General features: G+C 53.0%; 1 protein-coding gene across 3 annotated transcripts in view; it reads right to left on the reverse strand.

Annotated features, from left to right (window-relative positions):
* The window catches only part of PROX1 (prospero homeobox 1), a 49,611-nt gene extending 43,501 nt beyond the window's left edge, over window positions 1-6,110 (reverse strand). For 2 of the 3 annotated variants that reach the window (XM_027723715.2, XM_027723714.2), the window contains exons 1-2: window positions 5,916-6,110; window positions 5,579-5,703 (exon numbers count right to left, since the gene is read on the reverse strand). The gene's annotated coding sequence lies outside the window, so the exon portion shown is untranslated. The remainder of the gene's footprint in view (window positions 1-5,578; window positions 5,704-5,915) is intronic. The other variant, XM_039378805.1, reaches the window with a different exon arrangement.
* Between the last annotated feature and the right edge of the window lie 3,890 nt (window positions 6,111-10,000).

The following is a 10,000-nucleotide window of genomic DNA, read 5'->3' on the forward strand; positions in this document are numbered from 1 at the left end:
AGGGACATACTGTTTGTTTACATTACTGTTCCTTGCATATAGGAGAGAAAAAAAATGATAAAAAAATATATTAAAAACCAAAAATGTAATGAATACAAATGGGGAATCCAGAGCCTTACACTGTTATCCAGTCACTGTCTTCAGAGATCTTTCCTTATCAAGAAGTACAATAAGCAAGTTAAGTTTGGCTACCTCACGATAATGATAAAATAGCAAGGACTTCTGTTGCAGGGGCCCAATTCTGCCACCTGCACACCAGGGAGCATCCCACCCTGTAAGCAACTCCCCTGGAGCCCAGGGGGACAAAAATCCTGTTATGTGCAAGGGGTAGGGTCAGGCCCTGCTTAGTAGCATGTGCTGTAAAAGACTGCCTCTTGCTTTCTCTCAATTGACGCAAATGCAGTTTTTCAAGGGGCAGAATCAGACTCTTACAATTAGAACTTTATCTAAAAAAAAAAAAATAAAATGAGGAGTTGGGATTTCAGAAAGGTTGTTTTTCTAAAGAACTGGCCAAGTCCTCGGAGGGTGGAAAGGGATGACCATCACCAGGGTTTTTATGTAGGCGACACTGGCACAGAATAAACCAGGGTCAAGGTTGACCTTTCAGTCTAATGGTGTTCATTTGAAACTGGTCTAAACTAATTGAAAGATAACCAAAAGAGCTCCTGCTTACTGCACATAAGATATTCTAAAGCCATCCACCACAAAGATACTACTTGCCAATATGAAAAAAAAACAAACCAGAAACAAAACCCACCAACACCGAAAACCTTCACGCTTTTCCTTCCTTTTCTGTAGTCAAGCTATGCTTGATTGAGAGCCAGCAATACATTCCCAGACTCACACCAAAAACCTCATGACAGGTTTCAAGTTTTGCATGTTTCCCAGAAAATTCGAGGTGCCTGACCACTGTTTCCCTCTCTCTTGCCCAATCCCAACCAAGGACACACATGGGGAGGGCTTGCTGTACCCTTGAGTCAGCAGCTCAGGAAACAGGCTGTCCTGAACCAGGTTGGAAGGTCATTGCCATGCATCCTTCCTCCCCAGTGTCCATTTCCCTCTCCCCAAGCCCCTGTACCAGCCACTGTTCACCAGCCCATTCCTGCCACTGCAAACATGCGGCAGGAGGTGTTCCAGAGCGACCTCCTCTCCTTCCCTCGATGGAAGCTGAAAGCATCAGAGTTATCGTACACTTAACCTGGGTATTAAGCAACATCTCCCATTTGCCCTGGTGTTATCCTGAGCCTACAGACTGCCAGCTTTAAGGCTTACATGCCTTTCAGCTTAAATATGAGAAATAGTTCTACTTCAGCCCAACAAAACAGAATGGGTATTGAACGGTCAGTTAATATTTCAGTCCCGGAGGACCAAAACCAATTCGCACTCAAGGGAAGTGGAATGGCATGTACAGCGGGATGCAAAATCCCAGCCACGACAGGCAGACTTCAAGACTGATTAGATTAGAACTGAATAAATAAGGAACTCTTGGGAAGGGGGGGGAAATAATTAGGAAGTGTGTGTCCTTTATGTAGTACCAGTACTTTGGCTGTACGTTGTCTCAAAACTATATTTCATACATCTAATGTCTGTGTGCAGCTATCCAGAAAAATATGTTAGTAAGATAGCTTAGGTTGTCAAGATCTGTGTAGAAATATTCAGAAGCGCCACACATTTCTTTCTGAGTTACATAGTTTCAAATTTTTGAAGGTTAAATTTGGTTTATACATCACTTTTGATTCTCCTTGCATGCCAAGTGTAGTTTATGTTAAATTTACGGGACACATCTCAAACCTCAACTCGCACGGTGTGGCTTTCTCAGAAACTGAACATTTTCCATGCCCATGTAATTAAAAATCATACCAAGGGCCTCAGCACTTTCTGTGTCCATCCATAAACATAGCAATAGTATTTTATTTACAAATTTAAGGAGATATGATTACAATGTGGCTATGAATAACCTCTTAACAGCACAGCAGCTACAGACATGGGTTTATTTCAGATCCATTTGATATGCATTGACATTTTAAATGGAAACATTAATTTCTAGGTCTCCAAGAGTTACTCTTACCAAACCTTTGGCTAGAACAGTCCTTAAAAAGGAGTATGATGTCAGGTATTTAACTGCACTCACTACAAATAAATCAATTTCTGTAATCAATTTTGTTAACTCATCTTGATCTACAAAGACGATGATCATTTTCTCCTAGATTAATTCATACACCTATGAGATGCAAAGGAGATGTAAATTCAAATTCACCCTTGTCAGCCACTTTGAAGACCCCAAGCCTAACCTAAACATCCATTAAATACACAGCAGCAAAGTGCTAAACTTGACGGATATGCATGGACGAATTCAAGGAGATATGTTTCTAGAGCTGAAACCGTTCCTATCTTTTCACAAGCTGACTACTCTGTTTGGTCCAGCATCTGCCTGCTTCGTGTCAGCCCATTATGCGAATACCACACAAGAAATTCAACATGCTTCTGCTAATAGAAATATTTAGATCTTTCACTCTAACGCGGTACATGGGGTATGGCTTTGCCAGAATCAGCCAAGAAGCGCAGGATGAAAATTACTCCAGTCAACAGCATTTCATGCACAAAACCACAGCTAAAATTTGAAGAACAGATGACATCTATTCAGCATAGATCTGTTCAGTGCTAAAATCACGTCAGCCACTAATGAGAAAGTACTACCTTTTTGTACAGCTCAGACACAAGTTTTCTTGGGGAAATGGTTATCCAACTCCCTTAGCTGTCTAATCAAAGAATCTGAAACAAGGCAGCAACGATGAGCAACTATTTGTGCAGTAGTATCTACTTGATTAGGATTTCTCCACAAGAAGAGGAAGCAGCAAAAATTAGAGCTTGATTTACTTCAAAATTATGCTGCCTGCTCTTTAGCCTTAAAGAAGAAAGCAATCCTTGTCTTATGAACTTGGTGACACCCAGGGCCCAATCCAACAAGGTATTCAGCAATTCCTGTGAATTCGAAACATCGCAATTCCCATCAACTACAGAGCTCGCTAACAGGAGGGATTCAGTATCTCACTAGTTCAGGCCTTTATTTTAGGGAGATACAGGGCCCTCCATCACGCAGCCGTGCTCGGCACTGCTTGACAAAACAGATTTTTTGAATGAGAAAAAGAAATCAAGCTGCTCAAACTAGAAAACTGAAAACATTTTCCTCCTCTCAAGCCAGTTTGGTCCTTGTTATTTCACTGATCGTGAAGAAAATAACTCACATGGCCTCTGTGTAGAGACAATACTGAAACATTCTCAAGATTCCTACTACAAATTCAGCCCAAGTTTTTCAAGATATTATTTTTTCCATGCTACACAATGTCGTTAAATCACAGATCTTGAGTTACTTAATTTAGCAGTTAGGCTGCACTTCGAGTCAGAATAAATCACTATTTAGAAACTACAAATTGCAGGATTTACAATTCTGCCCTGAATCAAATTAAACTTTTCAATTTCAAAATGTCTCTATTCTTATGAATACCTTAATTTATCAACTGAACATAAAATAGATGAATTATATAAACTGAGAGGCCTCAGAGTTCAATGGGCAGGGAAGTTAACAGTATATATCGACAGTGCCATTCAGCGAATGCAAGATACTTTACAAAAATAGGGAGTTGTTAGTGAAAAGTATATACATTGTATGTTTTATCACAGTTTAACTCCTGAAATGTTGATACTCTGTCTACCCTTGAGTATTAATAAACATTTCACAGTATGTGATATTGCTGCTAAAGGTAAGCTCTGGACAAAAAGCAGATAAAATAAATGCTAAATGAGCTGCAGCAATCGTAAACTTTATGTGATTGATGGCAACTCACGGAAAAACTGCGAGAAGAAGACATAAGGGATATGTGCCACATGCAAATCTACGGGCAAGGAAACTGCCTCCGTATAATTCATCCTGCATACTGCCAAACCTCTACAGGCGATGGAAGTGACAAATAATCTGAGCTTTTACACCTCGCGGTGACACAGACGTGTTTTTGTACCCTGTGTTCAACAACACAAGACCTTCTGCCACCGAGCAATGGCCCCGGACGCGTGGACGCCTTCCACGTGTTCCCCACCCGTCCCCAGACCCGGATGAGGGGTTTGGGGTGACACTGGCCACGCAGCCAGAAACACCATGGGGTTTGCTGAGCACTCGGGACCTGTGGGAAACTAACGGGTTTCCAAAGCTCGTGCTGGCAACTTTTACCCGTATTCAAGGGCACCTCTAGTCTGCAGCCGTGTCTACCAGCCCTGACTGACATCCCCTACTTTGTCAAAGGCATTAAGTTAATACCCCCCGTACCTGCCCTTCCGCGGACGGGGCACAAACACGCGGACGCGACGGTGGCCCCTCCGGGAGCTCCATCCCACCTCGGCCGCGCCTCCCGCGTCCGCCTGCGGACACTGATTCCCGACCCGCTTCCCGCGGCTGACCCCGTCACCCAGGCTTTCTCCGGCACAGGGAGGAGGCGGCGGCCGGGACCCCCCGCGTCCCGCTCCGCAGCCGCCCCGCTCGGCGCGCACCTGCCCCGTCGCCCCTGCGGGCAGCGCCACGCACCTGCCCGCGCCCCCCGCACCCCCGCCCCGGCCCGGCGGCCCTGCCCTGCCCCGCCAGACGCCGTGCAGCGACCGCGGGGGGTACGCCCAACTTTCTCCCTCTCTGCAAAGAGACGAGGGCCCCGGGGCGGCCCCGCTCCGCCCCCGCGGAGCGCCCGGAGAGTCGTGCCCCGGACGCCCGTCGGGCCGCCCGCTCCTGTCGGGCCCCGCGTTCTCAGCGCCCCCCCATCCCGGGCCGAGCGCCCCCAGCGCAGCCCTGCGCGCCCCCTCCGCGCAGGCCCCACGCCCCCCCCCCCCCAGCACCGCTCCCTCCTGCGCTTTAACTCCGTGCAAACACATGGCAAAGTGCGCCGGGTCACTCAGCCGCTAAACAGAAAATCGAAAAAGCCAAGAAAGATCTCCATCAACGGCTAAGAAAGAATTAAATCCCCCCCGGAGGAAAAAAATCAACAAACAACAACCAAACAAACAGAAAGTACCAATAATCCTAATCTTTTCCCAGATCAAGGCTCTTATCCCGCGACTTGCATTTGATCTCTTCTCATGTGCTCGCTACCTACCACTCAAATCCCATTTTCTATACATTTCCACGATTCGCAGCTCGTCCCACTCTTGGAAATGAAAAAGTAATTGCAAGGCTAAGAAGAGTAAGAATAAAAAGTCCCTGTCCTTCCCGGCTTGGGTTAAAAAGGAGAAGTAGCGACATGCAAATGACAGGCAAATTGGAAGAGACAAAAAGCAAGGCAGCTATAATAAACAGGACAAAGAGGAGGCTCGGAGGAGCGGAGCAGGAGTTTAAAGCGGGGATGGGGAACTTCGGCGGGGACGGGAGGAGGAGGAAGCTCGGAACAACAAAAAGAAGCCAAATACTCGCTGCGTTTTCCGTCCCCTCAAAACTGCCCTCCAACCCACGGAATAAAATAAAGAGCGGTCCACAAAAGGTGGCAGCGAGAGAGCGAAGGAGAAGGGGGAAGGATCACCTAACAACGAGCAGGTCACTTACTCTTCAGCCCTGGGCAGGCTACGGTGAGCGCTCCATCGGGCTCCTTACCGCTCACAAATCCTTACCGCTTTATCTACCGGGGAATTAAAACTACTCAGCTAATAAAGTCACTGCAAATTTGCCCCCTGGAAAAAGAAGCACAGGTTTGATAACGGTGATCAGTATTTTGCTGGGGATTTCATCACCCCCGCACCCTCCCCCCATTCCCCCGGACCATTTAGAGCAGCCCAAGCAAGTGCGAAAAAAAAAAAAAAAAAAAAAAAAAAAAAAAAAGACCTGAAAAGGCCGAGAAAGCGGGGAGGGACGGAGGGGGCGCGAAGGGGGAGCGGGTACTTACTCCGTGCAAAGGCGACGAAACTGAGCCTCGCTTTTTTTTTTTGCCGGTGGAAAGACAGAAAGGGCGACACGCACACGCACATGCACACACACACCACCCGCGCCCCGCACACGCACACACGCACACGCGGACACGCGCGCGCAGCCGGCGAGCCCCGCCGCTGATGAATATGATAATCGGGCGAGGGAGGGCGAGTGAGTGCGGGCGGGAGTGAGTGCGGGCGGGCGGGCAGCGGCCGCGGGGCTGCGGGCGCGGAGCGCAGCGGAGCGGCGGGCGCGGAGCGGGGGCGGCGGGAGCGGTGCGGGGCAGGGCTGGGCTGGGCTGGGCTGGGCTGGCCGAGCCGAGCAGCGCTCCGCACCGCCACAAGATTTACTTTAAGACACAGCTGAAGGAAACAGGAAGACTAGACGTCACACTCGGAGTGACGTGGGCCCGGCCCGGCGCCCAATCGGGAGGCTCCTTGGGACGGACGGGGGGGACGGGGAGAACTTGGCAGGAGCGGGGAGAGAGGAGAGGGGAGCGCGGGGGGGTTGGGGTCGCCCCGCCCCGCCCCCGCGGGAAGGTGGCGGCGGCCGCGCACCTGCAGCGGGCACGGACGGACGGACGGATGGACGCGGGGCTGGAGCGCCGGCAGGAGCGGCCCGACGGGGCGCCCCCCCTCACCTCCACCGTGCACGGACAAGGGACGGAGAACATCCGCCCCGCATGGAGGGGGGTGGGTGAGAAACTTTAGGAAAATCACCCCCGCGTGAGCGAGGGGTGCTCTGCGGTGCCCCATGCGGTAAAGTTTTCTATGCGGGGAGACTTCCGCAGATGCGTGCCGAGGCCCCAGGGTGCGCCTGTTTCACGATTTTAAGCATCGTGCGATGGAGCAAACCCTCGTTCGCGGGTGCTGCCCCCCGACGCGGGTCACAAACTTTAGGAGAATTGGGCCCATGGCCGCCCACCCCCCAACTCGGCGTCGCTCGCCGCCGCGCGTCGCGGGGCTGTCAGCGGGAGCCGCGCGGGCGCTTCCCACGTGGGAGGCAGGAAATAAAGACGAAATCGAGCATCAGGTTGCGGCGCGTGGAACAACCGGCGATGCTGGGACACGGGTGTTCAGTGCTGTCGGCCACAGCCCCCTGCGCAGCACGCACCAACTTTCGCTCAACTTAAACTCATCCTAGCGCGCTCCCGGCCGGCTCCGGCTAGAAAGTTTTGGGGGGAAAAAAATTGAGAGATAAAAAGTGGATCTTCCCGGCAGGTCGGGGTTGCGATCCAGACCGAAGTTTGCCGGGCGCGCGTTGTCCCGCCGTGAGCGCGGGTTTCAGAGGTGCAGGGCAGGGAGCACCCGCACCCCCGCCCCGGCTGCCGCGGAGAGTTGCGCGGTCGCTGCCGGCGGGGTGGCGAGGCTGCACGAGGGGAAACAGCCTCAGGCTCGCGGGCGGCCGGGCAATACACCAGAGAGAGGGAATAACGCCCTGCGGAGGGCCGGGCGGCAGCGGAGTGCTGCAGGGCGCTCGGCGGCAGGTAAGGACGGCGCTGCCTCTCCGGGCCCGTCCGCCCGCCCCTCGGGGCGGCCGTCGTGCGCGGCGCCCGAGCCGGCGGGAGAGGGACTCCCGCGTGGAGGGAAGAGCCCCAGTGGGATGAGGACAGGCAGGGCAGGCGCGGGCGGCCCCTGTCAAAACTTGAGCCGCCGCTCTGTGCCAGCGGCGAGGGGCCGGACCGCGCCTCGCCCCCTTCGCACCCTGCTGCTGCTGGCGCGGCCAGCTGCTCCGCTTGTCTCAGCTTCCACTGTGAGGATCTGTCTCCCTATAGGAGAGCCTAGGAGAGTCGCGGCGCCGACCTCCGCGCGTGGGTGCGGACAGCAGGGCGCGCTGAGAGGGTTGCCCTGCGCGGCAAAAGTTTGGGAGCTGGCCTGGTCAGCAAACCCGCCCCCCGGTGCCAGACCTGCCCTGCCTGCGGTGGCGAAACGCGTGTCTCCCTGCGGCGGCCGTTCTCCCCGCTGCTCCGCGGCGGGGAGCGGGGTCACTAACGCGAGTGGATGGGTAACGCGACAGACCACCCGCCGCCGATCACTAAGACGGGGCCCCGCCGCACTGCCGGAGCTGCCGTTGGGGAGCTGTTCCGAGTTAAAAAATTACATGTCCCTGCCTGTGTCCGGCCGGCGGATCACTAGGAGATGCAGTCAGTAACACCCTCCCTGGAGCCTGGCACCTGTGCGAGGCGAAACCTTTCGGGGGCCGCCGGCAACGCCGGCTTCCCACCGGCGCCGCGGCGCCCGGCACGTCGGGGCTCACACGGCGGGCAGGCGGATGGGGGCCCGGCCGCTCTCACCGCGGTCCTCCCGGGCCCCGGGACAGCGGAGAGACCCGCTCCCCTCCGGCGCCCTCGCAAGCCCTGCCGTGCCGTTTTCCGAGGCCTGGCCCGAGGCCGGCGCTGGCCACCCCAGCACTGTTAGTGACCGCGAATCCCCGGTGCAACGAGGCGCGTCCCGGGACTCTCCCCTGCCGTCACTTTCCTCCCGCAGTCCGAGCGCCGGGCTGCCCCGCATCGGTGCCCGGTGCCCGCGGCGCCCTCCCGGCCCTGCGAAAGCCCCTCCGAGCCGGGACGGCTGTACCGCCAGTGCTTTTAACGTGACACCTTTAGAAATAGGATCACCGGGCCCTCCGCGGGGAGCGGCGAGGCCGGGGCGGCCCGACGGGAGCGGTCGGGGCTGCGCTGGGCTCCGCGGGCGCGGATGGGCGGCACGGCCCGGGACAGATCCCCGCCTGCGCTGGTCGAGGTGACGCGCTCAGCCTGCCGGTGTAGCCCTATAAGTGCTGCAGGGGCTGCAGGACAAGGGTGCAGAAGTGTGTCTGGACGCAGGGGTAGATAGGCTAAATTTGGCGGTGGAATGACTCGCTTGGATTCTTCCCCTCCCTTTTTTTTTTTTCTTCTTTCTTAATTTGGATTTGGTTTTAGTTTGGTTTTGGTTTGTTTTGTTTTTGTTTTAAAGTACACCGAGAGGTACACGTAGAGAAGAAGCTGAATTGTGCAAATGCAAATAAATAAATAGTTGCCTTTGACACTGAGCTTGTCTCCTTAACTTCAACCACTGTTAATTTACTCAAAAGAGAAACTGAGGCTCTGTGTGTCCCCAAGGTCACACAACAGAGCAGTGGCAGCCAGCCTGGCCCCAACCGTGAGCACCTTGTACACAGGCTTCCTACTATCATCTGGCCCTGCTGCTCCTTTCCGTATCTGCTTGCAGGTTACGTTCCTCCAGCCCAATGTCTTGCTACTTTTCCAAGTCTAAGCACATCGGCCCTACGACCTGCCATAACAGTAAACCCAACTGGAATGAAATACACACTTTCCACTCGTCCACCATCTCAGGTACTGAGCGCTCCAGACTCTCTTAATCCTGGAGGATAGACAGCCCCTTAAGGAATGTAAGCTGATGATTCAAAGCTCAGCAGTAAAAGTAATTCCCCACCCATCACCCAAATTTTAGAGGTGGAGGAAAAGCTCTTTTTCCTCAAGAACTTAATCCTTCAAAAAGGGTGCATGCCAGCAGCTCATGTGCAGGATTTGTAGCAAGCAAAGCCACCCCTGGTGCCTTCTTCAGGGCCTGGTGGCTTGGGCAGTGTCAGGACAACCTCTGGCTGGTGTGTGTGGTTGTGTGGATGTTTCTATCCCTTGCAACCTCCAGTCCCTTTACCGACTGCAAGTGTGGTCCCTACTAGTGACCTGTTAGATTCCAGTCTGTCTGCAAACTCCTGTAGAATTCCCGGGTCTTTTTCCTAGTAATTAATAGATCATACAGTACCCACTAGGTCCTCTTCTTGACCATTAATAGATTATAAGGTATTCACACTTTTTATTTTTTGAGTTATGGGTTTTTCAGACCCAAACAAAAAATAATCTATGGTCACAAAGTTTGGATGCAAAGCCTGGGTATGCTCAGGTTTGTGGGTTCTCTTCTCCTGCCCCTCTGCCTAATGCTTGGGGTGTGTCACAAACTTCAAGTCAAAATGCTACCTGTCCTCCAGATATGTAGGTTGTCAGTTCTGTGTTCAGCTGTAAGGTTTGTCCCAACAGAAAGAAATACTCCAAATTTTGGT

The sequence above is a fragment of the Pipra filicauda genome, unplaced genomic scaffold, assembly GCF_003945595.2.
Source record: "Pipra filicauda isolate LSUMZ 115617 unplaced genomic scaffold, ASM394559v2 scaffold147_size4022426_pilon, whole genome shotgun sequence".
NCBI lineage: Eukaryota > Metazoa > Chordata > Aves > Passeriformes > Pipridae > Pipra > Pipra filicauda.